This window comes from Panthera onca, chromosome D2 (genome assembly GCF_046562875.1).
Source record: "Panthera onca isolate mPanOnc1 chromosome D2, mPanOnc1 haplotype 2, whole genome shotgun sequence".
NCBI classification, from domain to species: Eukaryota; Metazoa; Chordata; class Mammalia; order Carnivora; family Felidae; genus Panthera; species Panthera onca.
The window spans coordinates 78,263,188-78,286,779 of NC_138349.1; the positions used below are offsets into that span (position 1 = coordinate 78,263,188).

Below are 23,592 nucleotides of genomic sequence, written 5' to 3' on the forward strand. Positions count from 1 at the left end.
TCTTTTTTATTTTTATTATTTTTATAGTTGAGTAATATTACACACACACACACACACACACACACACACATACACACCACATCTTCTTTATCCATCCATCAGTTGCTGGACTTTTGGGCTCTTTCCATAATTTGGCTATTGTAGATAATGTTGTTATAAACATTGGGGTGCATGTATCCCTTTGAATCATTTTTGTATTTTGGGGGGGAAAATACCTCATGGTGCAATTGTTGGATCATAGGATAGTTCTATTTTTTAAGTTTTTGAGGAAACTCCATACTGTTTTCCATAGTGGCCGCAACGGTTTGCATTCTCACCAACAGTGTAAGAGGCTTCCCCTTTCTCTTCCCTTTCTCATCCTTGCCAACATCTATTGTTTCTTGTGTTGTTGGTTTTAGCCATTCTGACAGGTGTGAGGTGCTATCTCATTGAAGTTTTACTTGTATTTCCCTGATGATGAGTGATGTTGAGCATCTTTTCATGTGGTTGTTGACCATGTGTCTGTTAGATGTCTTTTTTTGAAAAATGTCTATTTATGTCTTCTGTCCATCTTTAAACTGGGTTATTTGGTATTTGGGGGTTGAGTTTTATAAGTTCTTTATGTATTTTAGATACTAACCTTTTATCAGATATGTCATTTGCAAATATCTTCTCCCATTCTGTAGGTTGCCTTTTAGTTTTGTTGATTGTTTCCTTCACTGTGCAGAAGCTGTTTATTTCTGTTTATACTTTCTCACCTCCCATTCACCTTTCAACAGATTTCTGTTTATCACCCATGCCGCTCACTTCATAGAACTCTGTTAAAATAATGGTCTTCCTACTATATCATCTTTTCACTCCTTATTTTACATGTTATGTTTTAATAATGACCATATTCTAGAAATGTTTCCTGGTTTTCTATTTTTATTCTATGGTCACTGCTCACCAGTTTCCTTTGTTCTACAGGTGTATATGTTCCTTAGAATTGCATTTCTTGCTCTGTGTGCTTATTTTATTTTTTAGTTTTTTTGTTTACTGTCTAAGTCTGTTTTTCAGAAATCATATTCATGTGGGTGCCTCTCAAACCTGAATCTCCATCCTAGAACTCTCTCTGGTGAGTTCTGTATCCAACACATTCATTGGAAATCATTTAGCGATCAACATAAATCACCGAACTGATTATGTTACCTTGCTTCCCTTTTTCAGAGTTCCCTATTACTTGGGATTCTCTCTCTCTCCCTCTATCTCTCTGCCCCTCCCTGCCTCTCTCTCTCTCTCTCTCTCTCTCTCTCTGTCTCACTCTCTGTCTCTCAAAAAATATAAACTAAAAATAAATGAATAAACATATAAATAAATAAATGAACAAATTCCTTCTATTTTTAAAGCTCAGACTATTTCACTTTCTTTGTAAGGCCTCAGAACTAACCTCTCTGCCTGATCCATGACAGGATAATAATGATTTGTTTCTTTGCATACTCATTGTACCTGTTCATGGCACAATTTTATGCTGTAATAATTTAATTTTCCTGCAATAATTGATTTACATATTTATTGTATACACACATACACACACATACATCTTAACTATGCCTTGTGAAGGAAGGTACTAAATTGATCCCTTAGCACCTAAAAAGGCCCTGCTACCTAGTTGTGAATAAATGTGTATGTTTTGAATGAATAACCCTAACCATTGACCTAGAGTTTTGCCCTTATTTAAGATTGTTTAAATATTTATTTATTTATTTATTTTTGAGAGAGAGACGCACACACAGACAGAGTGTGAGGGGGAGAGGGCAGATAGAGAGGGAGACACAGTCTCTGAAGAAGGCTCCAGGCTCTGAACTGTCAGCACAGAGCCCCATGTGGGGCTTTAACTCAGGAACCATGAGATAGTGACCCGAGCCGAAGTCGGATGCTTGACTGACTGAACCACCCAGGCGCCCCTAGAGTTTTGCCCTTATGAAAGCAATACTGAATTCTGAAAATGTCAGCACTTTTGGTTGTAGTTCAGACCCTCTTAAGGTAAATTTTTGTGGGAATATGGCCAGCAAGCTAATGTGGGATGTTCTTTGAGAAAGAGAGGAAACTCGAACAGCAAGCTGTGGTGTTGAGGGCCAAGTTGGAACCCAACGGCATTAAATAAATCTGGGTTAGATAAGGCCTTCCTCAGCATGGAAAGTTTATCAGATATAGAGGGCACCGGAAATGTGAGAGGGCTTTGCCAAACGGTGGCAATCTAGAGGCTGCCAATAACATATATGCGTCATTTTGGAGTTATTGTCCCTCAGCTAATGGCTTCCTTATATCGTATGCCTCTATGAAAAACTTCTGGAGGCTGTGGGTCTGAGATGACTCACATCCTAAAGATTAAGTACCATTTCTAATGAACTGATGACTGATACACCATAAAATCAATGCTGCATCACAGCCCAGCTTCCTTCTTACAAATGTTTTGAAAGGACATTTCTTAAACTTTACCCCTTATGCCTAAGGCAAACTAAACTTCTCCTTTTATATTTTAAAATCTACATTAAAGATAAAGTATAAATTCAATACTGCTTTGTGAGTCATTTGCTTAATTTTATTAAAATATGGGCCAAAGAGAAAATATGGGTCAAATATCTCATACTGAAAAAAGTATGAATGACATTTTATTTAAACTTATACTTTCAAAATCAAGGTCATTTTTTCTGGTAGTATGCATGAAGCTGTGATACTATAACTACAGTAGAAAACTCTTAACACTTCTTCACTGAATCTACTCTCTGGATTAATTGATGCTGTGTGCCTCTCTCTAAAATGTAAGGACTGGTACCTACCGCACACTGAAACTTGTGTCTAGAAGACTATGCCCTAAAGCAGATGCTGGCAAAAATGGACCTTAAAAAAAAACTCAGCCCACTGCCTGTTTGTGCAAATAAAGTTTTATTGGAACACATCCGTGACCATTTACTCACTTATTGTCTATGGCTACCCTTGTACTAAAACACTAGAGTTGAATTGTTGTGACAGAGACCTTCTCAACCTCGAAGCTAAAGGTATTCAGTATTTGACCATTAACAGAAAGTTTGTTATCCCCGTACTAGAAGATTTCCACTTTGTGAAATGTATGAAGCAATTATGTTGTTCCTGATCCTTATCATCATGTTTGTTCTTGTAGATATTCATGTAGAAAATTCAGGATTCTAAGATTTCTTTACAATTTTCTCTGATTTTGTCTCTATGCCATGGGACTGAAGCCTAAATTTGTAAACAACATATTAGAGGTTCAATTTTCAGACACACTACACACACACACACACACACACACACACACACACACACACACGAATGTTCTGGAACTGTCATCAGTAGAAACATAGTCAATGAATGAACTTGGCCTTCCATTGAAGATTTTTCAGACATTTTCCATTTTTACACCAAAATATGGGTGTTAGGCATTAAGAGAAAAAGCAACTTACTGAGCCCTAATTAGTTAAAAAATTGCCCACTAATCTACCTGTGCTAAAAATAAGTTAAAGTTGGTTAATCTCAATTGAAGTAGAATTTCAAACTATAGATCAAATGTGTCTAAAGTTTACTTTCATAACAGGGAAATCAGGATAGAATCAAAATAAATTTAAAAATTATAAGTCACAGGAACCACCTGTAACAAGGCATCCAAAACTTATATATATTTTTTGTATTGTTGAAATTATCAGAAAATCACTAAACCTTAAGTCTTTCAAAACTTTTTATGGTTTATCTTTTCTAATTTACTATTAAAAAATCAGTATGGATCAACTCTAGATCATTTGAAGGTTTTCACAGATTTATACATTGTGTTAAATACTTAAAGAAAAAAAATTACATAAAAGAACATTTCTAGATAGCATTTCTTTCCTTCCCAGTTTTTGAAGAATTAGTCATTTCTTTACCACCTCATGTTATTACTGATTTAACAGGATCAATAAGCCGTGGAAACATTGAAAAAGATGATATATAAACAACATTCTGAACTATATTTTTGAAAAATTTAGAAGAAAATTTTTACAGAATTGTTAAAAAGTCATCAAGACTTTTTGTCTTGATGTTTGCTTTTGTTACATTAGTGAAGAATGATATTCCCACTAAATTTGCTAAAACTTATAGAAAACTTGGCGTAAGGGTGACAACTCTACAGAAATATCATGTACTACAAAGAGATAATGAAGAATTCATGTTCCTTATTAATCTCAGTGAAAGTTTCAGTCACGTACAGGAAGATGACATATAATAATGGACATGATTATTTTAAATTCAGGATAAAGTTGAAACAGTGTGGGGAGCAAAAGAAACAGACGAATCTACGTATCAAGAAGAAGGAGGGTAAGGAGGAGGGAGAAGAGGGTGAGGAGAGATCTAAGTAAGAGAAAATAATTTCTCAGTTGGGAGCCAGAGCTATTCCAGTTCCCACTGGAACAACAGAAATCAAGGCAATGATTTCATTGATGAGAAAAGATGAATTTGATTGATAAGCATCTTTACTGAAATTTTAATTTGTAAAAACAATAATCAAAATTGTTGTTTTATGATATGTAAGTAAAACCTTTTCAATTAATTACTGGTATCATTTAAGAATTTGAAGGCTATATGGATGAAATTTCAGGGAATATTAATAGAATGATGGATCTTAGAGTAACTGGGGACTTTGTAGGTTATCTTAATCAATCTGCCATACAGTACTGACAATACAACCCCATTTTTGGTTTAGCTCCTTAGACTGCATCATAGTTGAATAGGGAGTTTCCAAAGAGGAAAGACTAACTCCCAGTGGGACTAACTCCAAGTTAGAACACTTATAAGGAGAAAGAGAAATCAGATTCTGAGAATTCAAATATCAATAACAAACAGAAAGGACAGGAGCCATTTTTCAATAGGAAATAGAGCCAGGACTAAGAAAGTAGGCATATTTGAAACAGAGAAGAGAGACCCATCTCATGATCTTAAGGATATGCTGTGGCCATGGCTCACATCTGTTACTCACTGGGCCCATGGACATCTGGAAGTTTGGGGCTAGCTCAAGGAAACCTGGTTCAGAGTGCCTACATGTTCTCTACATTACATTTCTGAAAAATCACAGAGCTTCTGGTCTGATATTTCCAGTAGCAATTGGAAACTAATTTTTACTACTTTGTTAGGATGCTATTCTTTGTGTTCACCCCAAATTCTCACAATTCTAAACATGTATCTATCTGAAGGAGCTATGCAAAACAAGCTTGGTCCTTTCTCTGTAGGAGGACTTTTAAATATTAAATATTAACACTTAATGTTCTCCAGATTTTTCGTTTTTCAGGTTAAATATCTTAATTTGTGTGTACTCATTTGTGTACATACTTCAGTTTCTCTATGTGTTATCTAGAAATGAACATCGTACAACATTGTTATTGGAGGAAGTGGGATTGTTACTTCCAAACTGGAGACTGTGCTCTCTTCCTATAATACCGTTGAAGGTTATAGCAGGTATTTTTAGGAGTCAGGCATCAGAATTGCTTCAGATTGAACTAATAGTAAACAATCAATTACTGACAGTAAGCCTTATTCTCACACTGCCATTGGTCAGTAAGCTAAGTTTCTTTCATCTTATGCATACGTAGCTGACCATTTGAGCTTATTTTCTTGAGTCAATATGTAAAAAATAGTTAACAGTATTTGTTCACCGATAACCTGAGAATATTTAGAATTGTGATGTAGCTATTTAAAAAGTTAATGTGATGAAAGTAATTGAGGGCATTTTGTCTGGAGAAGTTGAGAGGATAATTTGTGTTCAAGTATTTAGGGATTAGTCATACGAAGAGATAGGGGAGGTCAAATTGCCTTTAGCTTCAGAGGATAAACTTGGTAACAGAATATCTGGGTTTAAATGCTTGTTCTGTTCTCTTACTGTCCTTGTACATTTGGGGAGCTTATATCCTCTCTGAATTTATTTGTCCTGGTTTGCAGGAAGGCAATTAAAAAAAATGACCTCAATGTGTTGATGAAGTTCATGTATTTTAATTTGTTTAAGGTAATAGAAGTGTGTTTACTTGGGCAAGTCACTTAGATTCTCTAAGCTTATTTTTCTCATCTGCTAAATATGTGTTCATTTATGCCTTCATTTCCCTGGTCACTTTTGTCTCCTGGAACAATAATCGTTGTCTTCTCAAGTCACAGAGACCTCCATGTTTCTCTAGGGTCTCTTTCTCTGCACTGTGTTGCAGAAACGTCTTCCAGGTGACCTGAGATGGTGGCAAAAATCATGTCCTTTGCGTCCCTTCTAAATAGCTGTTTCATTTTTGTTTTCCTGGGTTATGAGTTTAAATCAGTGGGAAAAATATTCTGACAAATTTTGCTAATTTCATGGACAAAAGTGGACATTTCAGGATTTCTTTAGTGCTTTATTCAAAAAACGTGCACTTAATTCTTCATCGACCATGGAGTGTGCTAGCGTAGATAATTTGGAAACGAATACAATAGAATCTCTTTTTTCAAGGATCTGAAAACCCAAGGGTAACACAAAGACAAAAACAAAAATGGCATACACAATAATAAGTAAAATACGATGTGCTATATGCTAACTGGAATACGTTACTTATAAAATTATTTGCAAAACGAGTGCCTCAATGATATCAATTGGTTGTCATGGAAGACATGGGAGCAGCCTTCCCAGGGGGGTGATATACTTAATACTTGATATACTTGAACGAAGAGTGGAAAGCATTTAATAAATGGAGAAGAGATGGCAAGTCTTCGTTAAATCCCCCCAATCTTTTCAGTCCGAATTTGTTGCCTATTCTTCTGTGTTTTGTTTTCAGATTTATGGTATCAATTATCCCTGATTGCTTTATAGTATGACTGTGTGGGTGACTAACCGTATCACTTCTCAAACAGCAGACTTCTTGAGAGCAGGAACTGCATCTAAGATGATTCATCTTTGCCTCCCTCTCCTTCAGATTCAAGTTTAAAGTCCTAATCTGGTCATGAATCTTCTGCCTTCTTGCCACATGCAGCAAAATCTGAGAAAATATTTATGAGATGAGACAGAAAGTTGGTATTAAATTCAATAGAGGATGAAGGGTCAGGGAAGGATCGAAAGCATCAAAGATCATTAAATTACAGGTCAAATCTCATTATAATATGCATGGAGTAGTTTGCACATTATCTGTGTCGTACAATATTTGTCGTGTTAGGAACTTCTTGAAATCCGATCAGCAATGGACTGTTGATAATCTTTTCACTAATTAGAGATGTTCAATGTTGTAGTATCTGTTTAACAAGGTTTGACCTTCACTAAACCTCATTTATGTGGATGTTTTCTACAGAAACAGACAGATGCTTATCGTTGTGTGAGAAGGTTTGAAAATGAGTGGGAATATTTAGCATCTGTGAAGGACTTAGGAAGAGAAGAGATCAAGAGAAATATAGGAACAATTACAACCTTCCCATTTATCTAACCTGTAGAGTTTAGGGAAAGTGTAACAAATACACTAAACAAAGGGAAATTATACATCAGTGTCTCAGTAAGTCAGAAAATTTATACATTAGGCGAAAAAGTTTGCTTACAAACCAATCAATAAAAATGTAGAATTTAGCACATTCTATCTAATACAAATAATACATATTAGTTTTGAATAATAATTAATACAGGGATATAATTATATTTTTTAAGGGAAAGAAGGTGTGATAGGTTGAGTAAGAGCCACCCTAATATATCAAGTCATGATCCCTGGGTTATGGAACTGTTGCTTTATTTGAAAAAAGAGTCTTTGCAGATGTGATCATGTTAAGGATCCTAAAATGATGAGATTATCCTGGGTTATCCAGGTAAACTAGAAATGCAAACCCACACGTCCTCCTAAGAGAGAGGCAAAAAGAGGGAACACAGAAGAGGCAATGTGACCACAAAGCCAGCGATTGGGGTGATGTGGCCACTAGTCAAGGAATACAGACAGCCACCAGTAGCTGGAAGAGACATTCCTTCTTAGAGACTTCAGATGAAGTGTGGTCCTGCTGACACCTTGATTTTGAACTTAGGGCATTCAGAATGGTGAGATAATAAACATCTGTACTTTCTAGCTCTCCAGCTCGTGGCAGAGTGGCTCCAGAGAAACAGTACAGAAGCTTTCTGAGTTTTCTAAAGACAACATAAGGAATTAGAATTAAAATCTAAACATAATTTTTAACTGCGCTGTATAAACATGTAATGTTATAAACATTAAGACTTTGAAACCATATGTAATTTATTATATAATGAGAATATGATTATCAAAATATAAAGATGAAAAAACTGAAGTCTGGATAGAGGAAGCTTTATAACCTATTGATCTGAAATTAAACTCTGGACAGAGAGGTCTACCTTGACTCTAAAAGACATTCTCGAAAAGTTATGGGTGTGTTCAATATTATCAATTAAGTCATGTTTCAATTGTCTTGTGGCTAATTATGGCATTCAATGTGAAATACATTGGGGTGCCTGGGTAGCTCAGTCAGAAAGCATCTGACTTTTGATCTCAGTTCAGGTCTTGACCTCACGATTGTGAGTTCAAGCCCCCCACATTGGGCTCCACGCTGGGTGCGAAGCCTGCTTAAAAAAATGTCAAATACATAGATTATTAAATTTTCCCTAAGTGTACTGTATTGCCATTTGAGATTTATTTCACCACTTATAGACATAATTAGAAACAGATATTTCCATTGTTTTGATCTAAGTTAATATTAGTCTTTCAAAATGGTACAAATTTAAATGGCAGTTATGAAATAAATGTCAATGAATTTGTTTTCTGTGATCTTACTAGAAATAACTTTCTCCCATAGTCTAAGATGGTTCCAAGATGCCCAGTTATGCACAACGCAAAGGTTTGAAAAAAAATCTAGAATGCTAGAGCTGATATTGCATGGGTTTCTCTTCAGACTGAAGAGGGGACCTCTTTTAACCTTAATTAGGGGTTAAATTAAGGGCCCTCATTTAATTTAATTTCATTAGGGGTTAAATTAAGAGACCTCATTTAACCTTAATTACCTGTTTAACTACCCTCTCTGCAGGGGCGCGTGGGTGGCTCAGCTGGTTAAGCACCTGACTTCGGCTCAGGCCATGATCTCACGGTTCATGAGTTCAAGCCCTGCGTCGGGCTCTGCACTGCCAGTGCAGAGCCTGCTTGGGATTCTCTCTCTCCCTACCCCACTTGCAGTCTCTCTCTCTCTCTGTCTCTCTCTCTCTCTGTCTCTCTCTCTCTCTGTCTCTCTCTCACACACACACACACACACACACACACGCAATCAATCAATCAAGACTGAAAAAAAAAGGATTCAATGAAAAAAAAATACCCTTTCTCCAAATACAGTCACATATGAAGGAGGTTAGGACCTCAGCATATGAATTTTGGAAGATACAATTCAACCATACAGATAGTTACATTTATATAAAGAATATTTGTATTTGTGTTTGGTAAGAATAGACACATTCAAGTGTGTATTAGTCATGAAAAAGGGAGACTGGTTATCTATGGTTCTACCATGTGAAAAAAAAAACCATTAAAATTCAGTATATATTTTTTCTCACTCTTTATTATACAGATTATGGGAAAAGCCCAGTTCCAAAAAGATGATATTCTTCAGTGATATATTACAGAAGAAATATTGCAATCTTCATTCGTTGCAAGGTATGAGCTGGTATTTCTTCCAAATGGGAGCAGAGAATTCAGATCAAATTATCCGCTGAATTTACAGCCTACTCTATGACCAATGGGAGTTCCAATTGTGCTTCCCTTAGACTGGATGATATGAACAATGGTATTTAAATCTATTGACTTTTTCAGGTGTAAATCAAAGTTTTTAAAAAGAACAGGTCTTGACAACATTTCCTAAGCTATATGGTGCAATATATTAATAGATACTACATATTAATAATTTCAGTTACCAAATAATTTTTGAAATTCTAGTTGAACAAAGCTGGCATTTCTACATTGGAGTATTCCTTAGAGCCTTTGGTTTTCTGATGTCAATGTAGGAGAATACAGTATGGGACGTTTATGAAACTAATTTGATCACAGAACATTTTGTCAAAGGAGTATCTCATACAGCGGGAAGCAAGAATGATGGAGGGTTTCTTACTACATATTATCCTTCTCTCTGTTAAAACTTTATGGGTATTCACTTTTTTATTTATTTCACTAATTACATGATGTCTTTTATTGTTATTAGAATTTATATACATATATATTGTCATGCACCCCCTGACTTCAATGTTCAGTGCTGGATTTCAGATTTTCAACTATTTATAGGTTATGAAACCATGGGTGTAAATAACATCTCTGGAATGAGAGGGAGAGTAGGGAGCCTCTGACTGCACTTCTTGGGGCGGGGGTTGGGGGAAGCAGTTTACCTTTAGCACGATAGGCAGACTATGCCATCAGCCAGCTATGCAGAGGAGTGACCCAAGGGGCTGACAGAGAGGCAGAATACTGCTTTATAAAATAATCATCGAGGCGCCTGGGTGGCTCAGTCGGTTAAGCGGTTAAGCGTTTGACTTCCGCTCAGGTCATGATCTCACAGTTTGTGGGTTTGAGCCCTGCACCCGGCTCTGTGGCTCTGTGCTGGCAGCTCGGAGCCTGGAGCCTGCTTTGGATTCTGTCTCCCTCTCTCTCTGCCCCTCCCTTCCTCGCGCTCTCTCTCTGTCCCTCAGAAATGAATAGAAGTAAAAAAACAAACAAAACGAAAAACTTAAAAAAACTCTCATCAGCTTGAAGAGATGCTATTACTTGGGTATGAGCATTATTTTTTATGCAAGGAAACTGGATTTCAAAAGAATTCTGTAATTGGCCCAGAAGACCAGCAGCTGCTAAAAGTCACAAGCAGACTTCAAATACAAGGTTTGTGGTTTGGTTTTTTCCTTTGAAATCCTCACTGCTTTCAGTCCACTGCTAACTAACCTAAGATTTTGAACACGCTTCTAGAACCACAGAGTCACCGAGGTGGATTTTGGCTTGCTGAGTACGCTTCCCTTATCTTTAGAAAATCTGTCTTGCAGTGAATGGTATTATCTGTGGCGGGGTTTACCTAAGGTCACATAGCTAGTTAGTAAGTAAGCTTTTCCTATGAAAAGCACATTTCCAGACAGTCTAAAGAGTTCCACACTTCTACACAGTCAAAGAAATATTATCTAGTTATAAAGTGTTATATTTGCTAGGGAGCATTACAGTTCAAATTAATTATTTATTGTTTATGAATTTTTCTAAGTTTAAAGTTACAAAAGATCTTCAGATTCGTTAGCCTCAGTGAGTCATTACAGGTAAATTACATAAAACATAAAAATGTAAAGATACAAGATAGAAAAAATTTTAATAGGTGAAGGAGTTTTGTGATATAAGGACTGTAAAATGTGAATTTTTTCTTCAAGGAAAAATGCACAGCAACTTAACAGAGATGAGAATATGTGCGTAGGTCCTCCTTTTCTAGCATAATTCTGACATATTCCTGTTTGTGAGCAGAATAGATAGATAACTTCTGTAAATGTCAGCTGCAGCCATGACTCATTATTGTTGCTTCGGTGGGATAGATATTACTGCTAGAGAAAAAAAGCCAGTATATTCATTAATCAATCTTAAACTTTAATTATACTATTTCAGAATTATCACTGTGCCTAAATTTCAGCCATAGTGATTAAGAAAGCAGTAGTATTTATTATTTATTATAATATTTTCCACTAATTTTTAAGATTAGAGTAGACCACATAAAGACTGTAATTAGCAGTATTTGTAAAAACACACCAGAACGTCTCATTTGAGATCTAATTAAGACGATCCATAAGATAATTAATATAAAGTCACATTTTCGGTGAAAAAAAAGAGAGAAAAGAAAACCTTTCTCAGTTTGACATCTCAGAGCTGAAGCCATTTCAATCCTTTTCATCAAACAGCTTCTTTTGGCTAATAAAGACAACATTAAAAAACATGAGGTTTCACATTTATCCCCTTCTGTCTTCTAAGGTCTTTATCATTATGCATCATGACTTCAATATCTAGAAACCACAGGATTGTTATAGTAAGAATGAAATAACTAGAACATCATTTTAGACACATGCTGCAATTTGTAAGCTCAGTCAAAATAGTTTTTGTGATAGGTGGCTACTTGAAATTCAGATTTCAATTGCTACTCAGCCACACTTCAAAACAGAACAACTTAAATCCATAAAATTATCGTTAAACAATATCATTTCAATACTCTCCAGCATAAATCATTGCATACTTAAAAGGGCTCTAGTAAACAAAAATTTAACAAATATTTCCACATCATATTTGGTGCAGCTCTGAATGTAGTTGAGTGTACCAATCCATGTACAACTGTGTTTCATAGATGAATCCTGAAGATAAACCAAAAACTTATCTTCTATATCAGCCTGGCCATAATATGGGTAGCGGATTGAAAATAAGCCCTCCCCCCCCCCCCCAAAAAAAAAAATTGTGCTGTCCAGTCCAGAGAAAAGAGCCCTGGAATAGAAATCAGGAAGAGTAGAGGTCTAGTTCTTGAAAATATTTAATTCCTGATATGAGAAAAGGAAAATTGCTTCAGTTCCCAAATCGGAGTGCTGAATGCCCCCACTTGTCAGATGAAGAAGACAAACTACCTCCCTCTGAAGTCCAAGTCCAAAGACTCTGTGATTTTTTTTCTTTTTCTTTTTTTTAAAGTGGTATGTATACAGGATTATTTATTTAGCAAATATGCATAGCATTTAACTTTGTTTCAGGCACTGTTCTAAGCACTTCACTGGGCACTTTTGTTAGGACCCTGCTTTTTTCCAAACATCGTTTACTGAGATATAATTCATACAGCATCCAATTTACCCATTGGAAGTGTACAATTCCATGGCTTTAAGTGTATTCCTACAATTGTGCATCCATTGCCATACTCAGTTTTGCAACATTTTCAGCCTCAGTAAGAAACCTGTGCACCTTGACCATCACTCCCTGTCCCCAATCTTCTCATCAGTCCCAGCCTTACAAAACCACGAAACCACCTCTGTCTCTATAGATTTGACTATTCTGAACATTTCATGTAAATGGAATCATATATATGTGGCCCTCTGTGGCTGGCTTCTTTCACACAGAATCGTATTTTTAAGGTTCATCCATCTTGTAGAATATTTCAGTATCAACAAAAGTCAGACCTTTTCTATTACTGCATGATATTCCATTATATTGATATATCACCTATATTTATCTATTCATCAACTGATTGACACTTTTTTTTGGCTACAATGAACAATGCTACTATGAATATTCATGTGCAGACTTTTTTGTTTATATTTATTTTTATTTTGGGGGGGTATGTAACTAGGAATAGGTTTGCTGGGTCACCTGGTAACTCTGTTTAGCTAACTTTGAGGAAAAGCCAGACTTTTTTCCAAAGGGCACCATTGCATATTTCTACCATCAGTATACTAACCTCTGTATCTCCATCTCCTTGGCTGTCTTCTAGCCATCCTAAGTGGGTGTGAAGTGGAATATCTCACTGTGGTTTTGATTTGTTTCTCTGAGGGCTAATAATGTTGAATACCTTTCCATGTGCTTATTAGTCAATTAAAAATCTTCTTTAGAGAAATCTCTATTCAGATTCTATGTCCATTTAAAAAATGGGTTGTCTTTGGAGCGCCCGGGTGGCTCGGTGGGGTAAGTGTCCGACTTCAGCTCAGGCCGTGATCTCCTGGACAGTTCCAAGCCCCACATCAGGCTCTGCGAAGACAGCTCAGAACCTGAAGCCTGCTTCAGATTCTGGGTCTCCTCTCTCTGCCCCTGACATGCTCACGCTGTCTCTTTCTCTCTCAACAATAAAAATAAAATAAAACATTTAAAAAATTGCTTTGTCTTTTTTTTTAATTGAGTGGTAAGTGTTCATTATGTATCATAGCTATAAGTCTCTTGTCAAATACATGATTTGCAGAGATTTTCTCCCATTCTGTGGTTGTTTTGTCACTTTACTGATGGTGTCTTTTGAAGCACAAAGCTTTTAATTTTGGTGAAGTCCAGTTGATGTATTTTTTTGTTGCCTGTGCTTTTGCTATTGCGTTTAAGAAAACTTTGCCCAATCCTAGGCTCAACTGAATTTGCAATTCTCAAGAATTACAATGCAATTCTCAGAATTTCATTTCTGATTTTAATAATTTGTGTCTTCGCTTTCCCCTGGTCAGCCTGGCTGGAGATTTGTACATTTTATCAATCTGTTCAAAGAACAAGACTTTGGTTTCCTTGACTTGATTTATTGTTTTCCTGTTTTCAATCCTTTAGTTTTACTCTTTTACCATTCATCAGTTGGTGGACATTCGAGCTGTTTCCATACTTTGGCTATTGTTGATAGCCTTGCTATAAACATTGGGGTACTTGTGCCCCTATGAATCAGCACTCATGTATCCTTTGGATAAATTCCCTGTAGTGCTGTTGCTGGGTCGTAGGGTAATTCTATTTTTAATTTTTTGAGGAACCTCCACACTGTTTTCCAGAGGGACTGCACCAGTTTGTTTTCCCACCACCAGGGCAAGAGGGTAATAATAATATATTAATATTAATTCATTGGGGTGCCTGGGTGCTCAGTCAGGCACTTAAGCATCCTACTACGGCTCAGGTCATGATCTCATAGTTCCTGAGTTTGAGCCCTGCATCGGGCTCTGTACTGAACAGCTCAGAACCTGGAGCCTGCTTCGAATTCTGTGTTTCCCCCTCTCTCTGCATCTCCCCTGCTCTCTCTCTCTCTCTCTCTCTCTCTCTCTCTCTCTCTCCTCCTCTCAAAAATAAATAAACATTAAAAAATTAAAAAAATATATTAGTTCATTAATTGTGACAAAATGTACTATACTAATGTAAGATGTCAATGATAGGGTATGTATCATGATATGTATAGATGCCATACATATAAGGCATCTATATTTGTATAAATTGCTACAAAATTTGATACATAAATACTAAAAGTATATATAAGTTAGTTTTTATGTCATTGCGGAAACTCTAATATGATACGAAGGTCTGAGCACATATTCAGTGTTAAAAGGTTCTTATTCCAAGTTCTCAGCTACTTTTTATTTTGTTCTGCTTCATTAGGCTTGATTTTATCTTACTGTTTTCATTTCCTAAGATGTAGGCTACATCCTTTATTTTATATTTTAATTATTATTGACATATGTATTTAATGGTATGAATTTCCATCTAAGCACGCGTTTTGCTGCACCTCACAAATACTAACTTGTATTTTCATTTTCACTTAGCTGAATATATTATATCATCCTCTTAAGACTTATTCTTTGATCTAGGTGTTAGAAGTATATTGTTTAATCCCCAATTATTTTGGAATTTTGCCACTCTCTTTCTATTGATTTCTAGTCTAATTCCATTGTAGAGTAAGAACATACTTTTTATGATTTCCATTTTTCTAATTGGTTAAGGTGTGTTGCCAGGCCCAGAATCTCATCTTCTCTATATTGGTGACTATTGCATGCAAGCTTGAAAATAATGGGCTTGTTGTGTAGAATATTCTATAAATATCAATTAGATTAGAAATCACTGATAGTACTTTTTCGAGACCTCTGTATCCTTACTGATTTTCTGTCTGCTTGATCTGTGAATTATTGACGGAAGGTATTGAAGTCTCCAACTCTAGCAGTGGGATTATCTATTTCCCCTTTCAGTTCTATGGGTTTTTCTCTCATGTATTTTGACATTCAGCTATTAGGTACATAAACCCTTGAGATTGTTATATCTTTTCATAGCATTGACCACTTTATTCTTATGTAAAGCTCCTCCTTAATACTGATAATCTTTCTTGTTCTGAAGTATGATTTGTCTAAGATTAATATAGCCACTCCAGCTTTCTTTTGCTTAGTGAAAGAATGGTATATCTTTCTCTATCCCTTTACTTCTATCCGAGTCTTCAGAGTTTGTCTTTTTAGAACACATATATTTGAGTCTTGTTTTCCTATCTAGGCTAATGATCGTATTTTCATTGCTATAGCGTTGGATTGATATCTACCCTGTTTGTAATTGTTCTCCATTAACTGAATATTTATGTTTTGTTTTCTTCTCCCTTCTCTGGGCCTAATCGAGGATTTATATAATTCAGATTTATCTCTTCTCTTAGCATATCAATTATAATTTAAAATAACCTACTGGTTGGCATGATCATAGGTCGGCTAACATAAATACTCATTCTAATAACACTGTGCTGCTCTCTGTTTAGTGATGATACATTGTAACAAAATCTTCCCAGTCCCTCCTTCACATCCTTTGTGACATGGATGTCATTCATTTCACTTATCCATGTACTATAACCACCCAATACATTGTTACTTTTATCTCTTTAAACAGAAATGCACCTTTTAGATATATTAAGGATAATAAAAATGAAATTTTTTATTTTACCCTCATTTATTTCTTATTGACACACTTATCTTTCTCAGGTAGTTCCAACTCTCTTACATACATCCTTTTTTTTCTACTTGAAGAACTTTTAACATTTATTGAAAGAAGATCTCCTGGTGATGAATTCCCTCAGTTTGGTATATTTAAGAAAGTCTTTATTTCCCCATCAGTTTTTAAAAACAATTTCCCTGGATATAGAATTCTAAGTTGGTGGGGTGTTTCATTTCACTCTCTTCTTGTTTGCACCATTTCTGACAAGATGTCTGAATAACTTCTTATTCTTTTCCCTCTATACTTAAGATTCCTGTCTTCCCAGACTGCTTTCCAGACTTTTTCTCCTCTGGTATTTCAATCATATCTATGTTAGACATTTGTAAATCATTCTACAGGTCTTGAAATTTTTGTTCTCCCCTCCCAGCCCCCATCTTTTTCCCTCTTTGCATTTATGTTTGAAAAATTTCTATTGACCTATCTTGCAGTTCTCTGATCCTTTCCTTGGCCCTGTCAGGACTACTGGTAAACCTGTAAAGGGTATCCTTCCTTTCTGTTCATATGTTTGTTATTTCTACCATTTCCTTTTGATACTTTCTTAGAGTTTCCATTTCTCTGCATCATCATGCTGTGTATTACCTATTCTTGCATGTTGTAACCTTCATAAATGTTTCTCTGGTGTTCCCCTCCAGCCCCACTGACCTCTGTTCTATTTCCTTGAATCCCTGTTGTCCCATTGACTACGTGTTTATTTTTGTTTTTGCTTTTCCTTCCTTAGTTGCAACAGAGAGGCTAAAGTGGGAGGAATAAAGAATAATGCTCTGCACAGTCCTTTACCCCAACAAGTAGGCCTTTGTTAAGAAGGATCCTGTGTGTTTTTCAAGGATTACTCTTTCCTTCCCCCTTCCCCGCCGCCAGAGCCACGATGAACTTCTTGGACCTTCACCATGAGACCCTGGTATTGTTTCTGAAGGTAAAGCCCACATTGCCTTGGCCCACAACCTGTGCCCACCAGGAGGGCACACACTGGTTCCCACCTGCTCCAGCAATTTATCAAAATCACCATTTAAGTTCTCCTATTGGTTAATAGCTCTAGTGGCTTCTGCTCCAGGTAAGGTGATCTCAACTGAGCCTCTCTAGATGCTCTGTCTCTCCAGATTTTGGGGTGGTTATTCACACTGCAACTCGATTTCTTTGATGGACTCATGAAAAGTCATTGTCCGGGTCTTTCTTAGCACGGAGTGATAATTTCTAAGAACTTTACATGTTGGACCTGAGACCAGAAATATCACTAATGATTTTATTTAAAAAAAAAAAAAACCCAAGAACTTTAAAGATTAAAGTGTCTGGGAGAAAGAGAAAGAGAAAAAGAGAATGAGATTCCTTTAAAGACTAATGCACTTTAAAGACTAGGACATTTTAGGTTTAATTATGAATATTTATAGCTATTATTAAGTAAGAGATGGTTAGCTTATAAAGAGTTACAGAGTTATATAATGAATAGAGGTATAGCAACAGAGATCTACATAGTAGAAGTCAAAGACAACTTGGGTAGATGAGACATCATGCAAAGAACCAGTTTTCATATTTTAGCTCTTTGTTGATCTGATGGATATGTAATGTGATCCCTGATGATTTCTGCTTTCTGGTGTCCATATCTATTTGAAATCTCCTTATCAATGAAGGTGGAATCTATAACTTGATTCTAACCAAGATTATATGGTACAGGTGATGGGATTTTACTCCTATGATGTTATCACATTAGATAAGAATTTGTCTGAGCAGACTGTGAGAGCCTCTCTTAATGAAATTGAAGAAGCAAGGTGTCATGTTCTGAACTGCCTATGTTGAGGGACATGTGGCAGGAAACTGTGAGTGGCCTGTAGAGCTTAAGGCCACAATCTGCAAAAAGCCAGGGCCCTCAGTCATACATTGCCAAGAAAATGGATTCTGTCAAATGTGTCATTCAGTTTGGAAGGCAGCTATGCTTGCCACTATACCACCAATACCTGCTGAATGCCATTCAGTTGGAAAGAGATTCTTCCCCAGTCAAGCCTCCAAATGAAAACGCACTCTGGCCATCACCTTGACTGCAGTCTTGTGAAACACTATGTAGAGCGTCTGGCTAAACTATGCTCGGACTCCTGACCCACAGAACCTGTGAGGTAATATGTATCATTGTAGACCGCTAAGTTTGTGGCAATTTCTTACATGGCAGTAAAAAACCCAATGCAGGTGATAACAATGTTTATGGAATGATCTCTCTGATTCCGTTAGATCTTTATATTAAGAGGTTCTTGTTTAATTCAAAAGAGACCAGAAAATTATAATATGTAGTAAAATTTATAGACTCCAAATGGAAATTTTATGTTTATGCTGTCAAAGACCCAGATGCCTTGTGGAATAATTGTTTTGTTTGACCCAGTATAATGGAAAGAGCACTACTACAGGTTCTGAATAGATATGATTTATGATGGTTGCTACTGCTCCTCCCCAGATGTTTCCAGCTTTCTGAATTGCACGTCCTGACCTCTTTGTGAGTTAGCCATGGGATCATGTGATAAGCTCTGGGAAATTAGTTGACATTGTTCATTTTATGCTGAAGCACTTAATTCCTATTTCAAGATCTTCTGTTGTCTTAAAAGAAATGGTGAACTAGAGGGGTGCCTGGGTGGCTTAGTTGGTTGAATGTCTGACTCTTGATTTTGGCTCAGGTCAAGAACACAGAGGTGTGGGATTGAGCCCCACTTTGGGGCCCACTCTGATCATGGAGCCTGATTGGGATTCTCTCTCTCTCTTCCTCTGCCCCTCTCCCACACTCGTGATCTCTCTCTATATCTAAAATAAGAAAAGAAAAGTAATGATGAACAAGTGATGGTAGATGCTCCATCAGCCTGGATTCTTGACAACCTGGTGGGCAGACCCCTGCTATCAGCTCATGATAGACATACAGCATGAAAGAGAAATACACTTTCATCATGTTAAGCCACTGAAATTTTGGGTTTATTTTTTGCTGCAGCCTAACTTACCTATCCTAACTGATAGATGGTTCACACGTCTGCTTCACAATTTACTAGCTATGTGAAATTTAGCTAACGGCTCAACTTCTTTATTCTGTTTCCTTAGCTATACATTGGGGGGAATAATAGTATTTAGATTTTAGGGTTATTAAGACTAAATGAGATAAGATTAAAACAAAATTTTTTGGTTTATTTTTTAAGCAAAAACTTTATTTTTTAATGTTTGTTTATTTTTGAGAGATAGAGAGAGACAGAGAGAGAGAGAGCACAAGCAGGGGAGGGGCAGAGAGAGAGAGAGGGAGACAAAGACTCTGAAGCGGGCTCCAGGCTCTGAGCTGTCAGCACAGAGCCTGACGTGGGGCTTGAACTGAACTGCGAGATCATGACCTGAGCTGAAGTTAGACGCCCAACAGACTGAGCCACCCAGGTACCCCAATGAGATAAGATTTTTTTAAGTGGAATGGTGCAGATCTTGGTATGTAGTAGGGGTTCATTGCTGTAGTCACCATTCGAATCCTCTGATACCACTTTGTATATGACGTGGCTTTGCCTTTAAGATCTATCTGGCCAAGACAAGAAGGGAAAGGATTCACAGAACACAGACTTCAGACCAGTAAGTCCAAAGTTACCTACAGAGTAGTTCCTAAAGGCAATTTTAGCATATCGTCTCTTTGTAGTCCAAGTGTCTGATTTTCATCACATTTTATAAGCAGTCCTGATTTGACTATTGAATTCCAAAGAAAGGAATGGGTGTGTGTATTTACTTTTATATTTTTTACTTAGTGTGGAAAATATTATATAACTATACTTACATACCAAAATTTGTATGAACAGATATTTATATTTATTTTTTCATAATTTTTAAAAAATATTTTTATTTATTTTTGAGATATAGAGAGACAGAGTGTAAGCTGGAGAGAGGCAGAGAGAGAGAGGGAGACACAGAATCTGAAGCAGGCTCCAGGCTCTGAACTGTCAACACAGAGCCCGACACGGGGCTTGAACTCATGAACCACAAAATCATGACCTGAGCTGAAGTTGGACACTTAACTGACTGAGCCACCCAGGCACCCCAGAACAGATATTTATATTTAAATCTATCTCTAGGTTTACTCTTTTGAAAAATAAGGACCATGTTGTGACAAGGAAGGCAGGCTAAATAGTCAAGAAGCAGAAAGGGAACTGAAGCATCGTGGCTACTTTGAGGCAAAATTTTATTCTTTGAATGGTTCTGCATGCTTATATCTTTTAGACTGCATTATTTTCCTGATGTTACAAAGAGTATTGGCCAAGTGAGATTTGACATTTTACATACTCTTATGTAAGAAGTCTCAGCTGTGTTTACTTGCTAGAAAGGCAACAACATTTTCAGGCAATTTCTTAGGTCTTTAGTGTGAAAACAAAAGACAGAAGTGATCATACAAAATAAAAGTGATTATTAAATCAGGGCTCCTGGGTGGCTCAGTTGGTTAAGTGTCTGACTTCGGCTCAGGTCATGATCTCACGGTTCATGAGTTTGAGCCCCGCATCAGGCTCTGCACTGACAGCTGAGAGCTTATAGCCAGCTTCGGATTCTGGTTCTGCCTCTCTCTCTCTCTGCCCCTCTCCTGCTTGTGCACGCTCTCTCTCTCAAAAAAAAAAAAAACTTTAAACAATTTTAAAAAGTGATTATTAAGTCACCTGTGTGATAAATATTCATATTAAATTCTTTGAGTTTGAATTTAAGTTTGAAAAACAATGGAACTCTTCTAATTTATCACCAGATGTGTCACAAAGTATTTTCTATATTACCAGAAATTATGTGAAACCAGTGTCTGTGTATAGCTTTTCAGTATTTTTATATCCATTATTTTATTTGATATGGAAAACAGTCATGGGAGATAGGCAAGACAGTCATTCTTGCCATTTTATGGATGAAATTGATGACTAGCCCAACGCCCCAGTGAGAGTTAGCCCCTAAAGCCCTTGTTCTTCTCTCTCAAAGCTTGTATGTGGGTGGGGGAGGTCCTGGGGGGCAACAGTAAACAGGGTGGGGTTGGGGATCAACCATCACTCAGGGCATGGATTTACCTTGGATTCTTTATTCAGCCCATCAGCCGTATCCTATCAGTTTCCAAATTCTCATTTTTTTCCCAAATAAATTTTACCATGTAATCATTTTTATCTCACATCTGAGTTACACAGAAATGTAATGAAGTCCTTGAGTGAATGTAAACCCTGACTCTACGTTGACTTTGGAGTTAAAGCAGCTTGCAGAATTCTTAGGGCATATGCCTTGTTGTCAGAAAGACCTAGTAACTACAACTAACTGGATGTAAACATCAAGAAATGAAAATTTCTCTTTCTCGGTCTCATAGCATATTTGAGATGATGTCACATAGTGTAACAGGCTGTTTCAAGAATTCAGTAAAATTCTAAGAGAGAAAGTGGTTAGTGTGGTACAGATACATAGTAAATGCTTAGAACATGTTATCGTTGTTGCTTTATTATTGGTTATGATTACCTCTTATCTGATCGCCCCTCCCCCCACTTCCAGGTTTACTCTTCTTTAGTGCTTGTAGTCTATTCTTGATCTTGGTAAAGATAAATGAAAACTAACGAAATGAGAAGAGCAAAGGCTATTTATTGAGAGCTTGCTATAGCAAGGAAGTCAATCACCACGGACATTTGGGCAGAGACTAGAGACAGGCAGAAGAGTGAGAAAGCTTTATAATGGAAAAATGAGGAAACATCAGGTATGCCCTGATTGTAGGCTTTTGGCATCAGGAAGCTGGAGACAAGCTAACTCTAAACAAGGCATCCTGTGGTTAGGGGAACATATTTAGTTTTGCCTGGTTGGTCCTAAGCTGGGAGTAGGGACATACAAATTAGAAAAACTGTCAGTTATTAATCAAGTCCTGGCCACTTTGGGCCAATTTTATAAAAGCTATTGTTTGAGTTTTGGGTTGTTACTGGGGATAGCAGTCTGTCTTTTTATAAGTATGACCTATAGCAGCCTAGGCTGTTTATTATACATAAGTGGTTGCTTTCCTGGGCAAGATGCTGCAGGTTGTGGGTCAGGATTTTATTTTTTGCATATGGTCTGGCCATTGTCCATTTGTAGATTTAGTATTTCACCTTTCTCTCATAGTGATGCATCTAAGACACAGATTGTAGAGTACGCTTCTCTGCTTAAAACCCTTCAATGGCTCCCTGTGTCTTCAGGACAGATTCAAAGGCTCTGGGAAGGGCACGCAAGGACCTCTGTGGTCCTCCTCCTTCCTGTGTTTCCAGCTCCATCTAAGACCACTTTTGCAAGGAAGCGGTGTTGTATCCTACAGCAAGGAGAAAACCATTGCACATGCTATGCTGCTTGTCAGCTCTGCTCATGGTTGTCCCTGCAGGGAACACCCTCCAGCCCATTGCTCTTGTCTTTCCCTTGACTTTCAGCTCAGCTCAGCCATCTTCTCCCACAGCCTTCATCCAAAGTCATTAGGCTCCTCATCTGCGCTCCTAGAACACTGTGTGCAAACTTATGCCTGACAATTTATCACATGATATTGCAATTCCATGTTCAAGTTTATCTCTCTCCCCTTCCAGACGACATGCTTCCTGAAGGTAAAAACTGCCTCATGTGTCCTCTTTCCCAGACCTTCACACACTTCCTGGCACGTGGCTGATGTACCGCACTGAATAAGAGGCAAGGATTAGGATCAACATTTTCATTTTCTGACTTCAGCCTGAGAGTTTTTTTTTTTCAATATATCACATCTTATGAAAATGTGACATTAAAAATGAATGCTGGAAAATAAATTCAAGTGGTGGAGTGGAACCAAATGTGATTAAGACATTTCCAATCTGTCCTTTGTGACATTTTAGAAAATGTCTCTATTCTGAGGTTAAGTATCACTTGAGCAGTCCACAAACTGCAATTGGAAAGCAAAAGCTGTTCTTTGCCTGACAATCAAAAACAGATAAAGGGGTTCTTTCAGAAACATTTGATTGTGTCCAGGAATATAGATACTTGCCATTTTTCTGATTAAGACTTCAGTAGTGAGAGCCTGGGCACGTTGATGGAAGAGCCAACCTTCAGGCAAAGAGACAAAGCAAATCTTCTCAAAGGGAAAGACAGTGAGAAGGACCCTCCATTATACGGTGTGTTCTTGAAGGGGCTCTTCTCTGTGGAGGCCAGTCCTGCACAGACGTGAGGACTGCAGGACTGGAAA

At 37.1% G+C, this 23,592-nt stretch overlaps 1 long non-coding RNA gene across 1 annotated transcript in view; it reads left to right on the top strand.

The window, feature by feature from the left end:
• Positions 1-23,592, top strand: part of LOC132685512 (uncharacterized) — a 188,269-nt gene that overhangs the window by 36,917 nt on the left and 127,760 nt on the right. Inside the window, exon 2 of the long non-coding RNA XR_009613150.2 lies at positions 9,550-9,635. This is a non-coding gene — a long non-coding RNA (uncharacterized LOC132685512). The remainder of the gene's footprint in view (positions 1-9,549; positions 9,636-23,592) is intronic.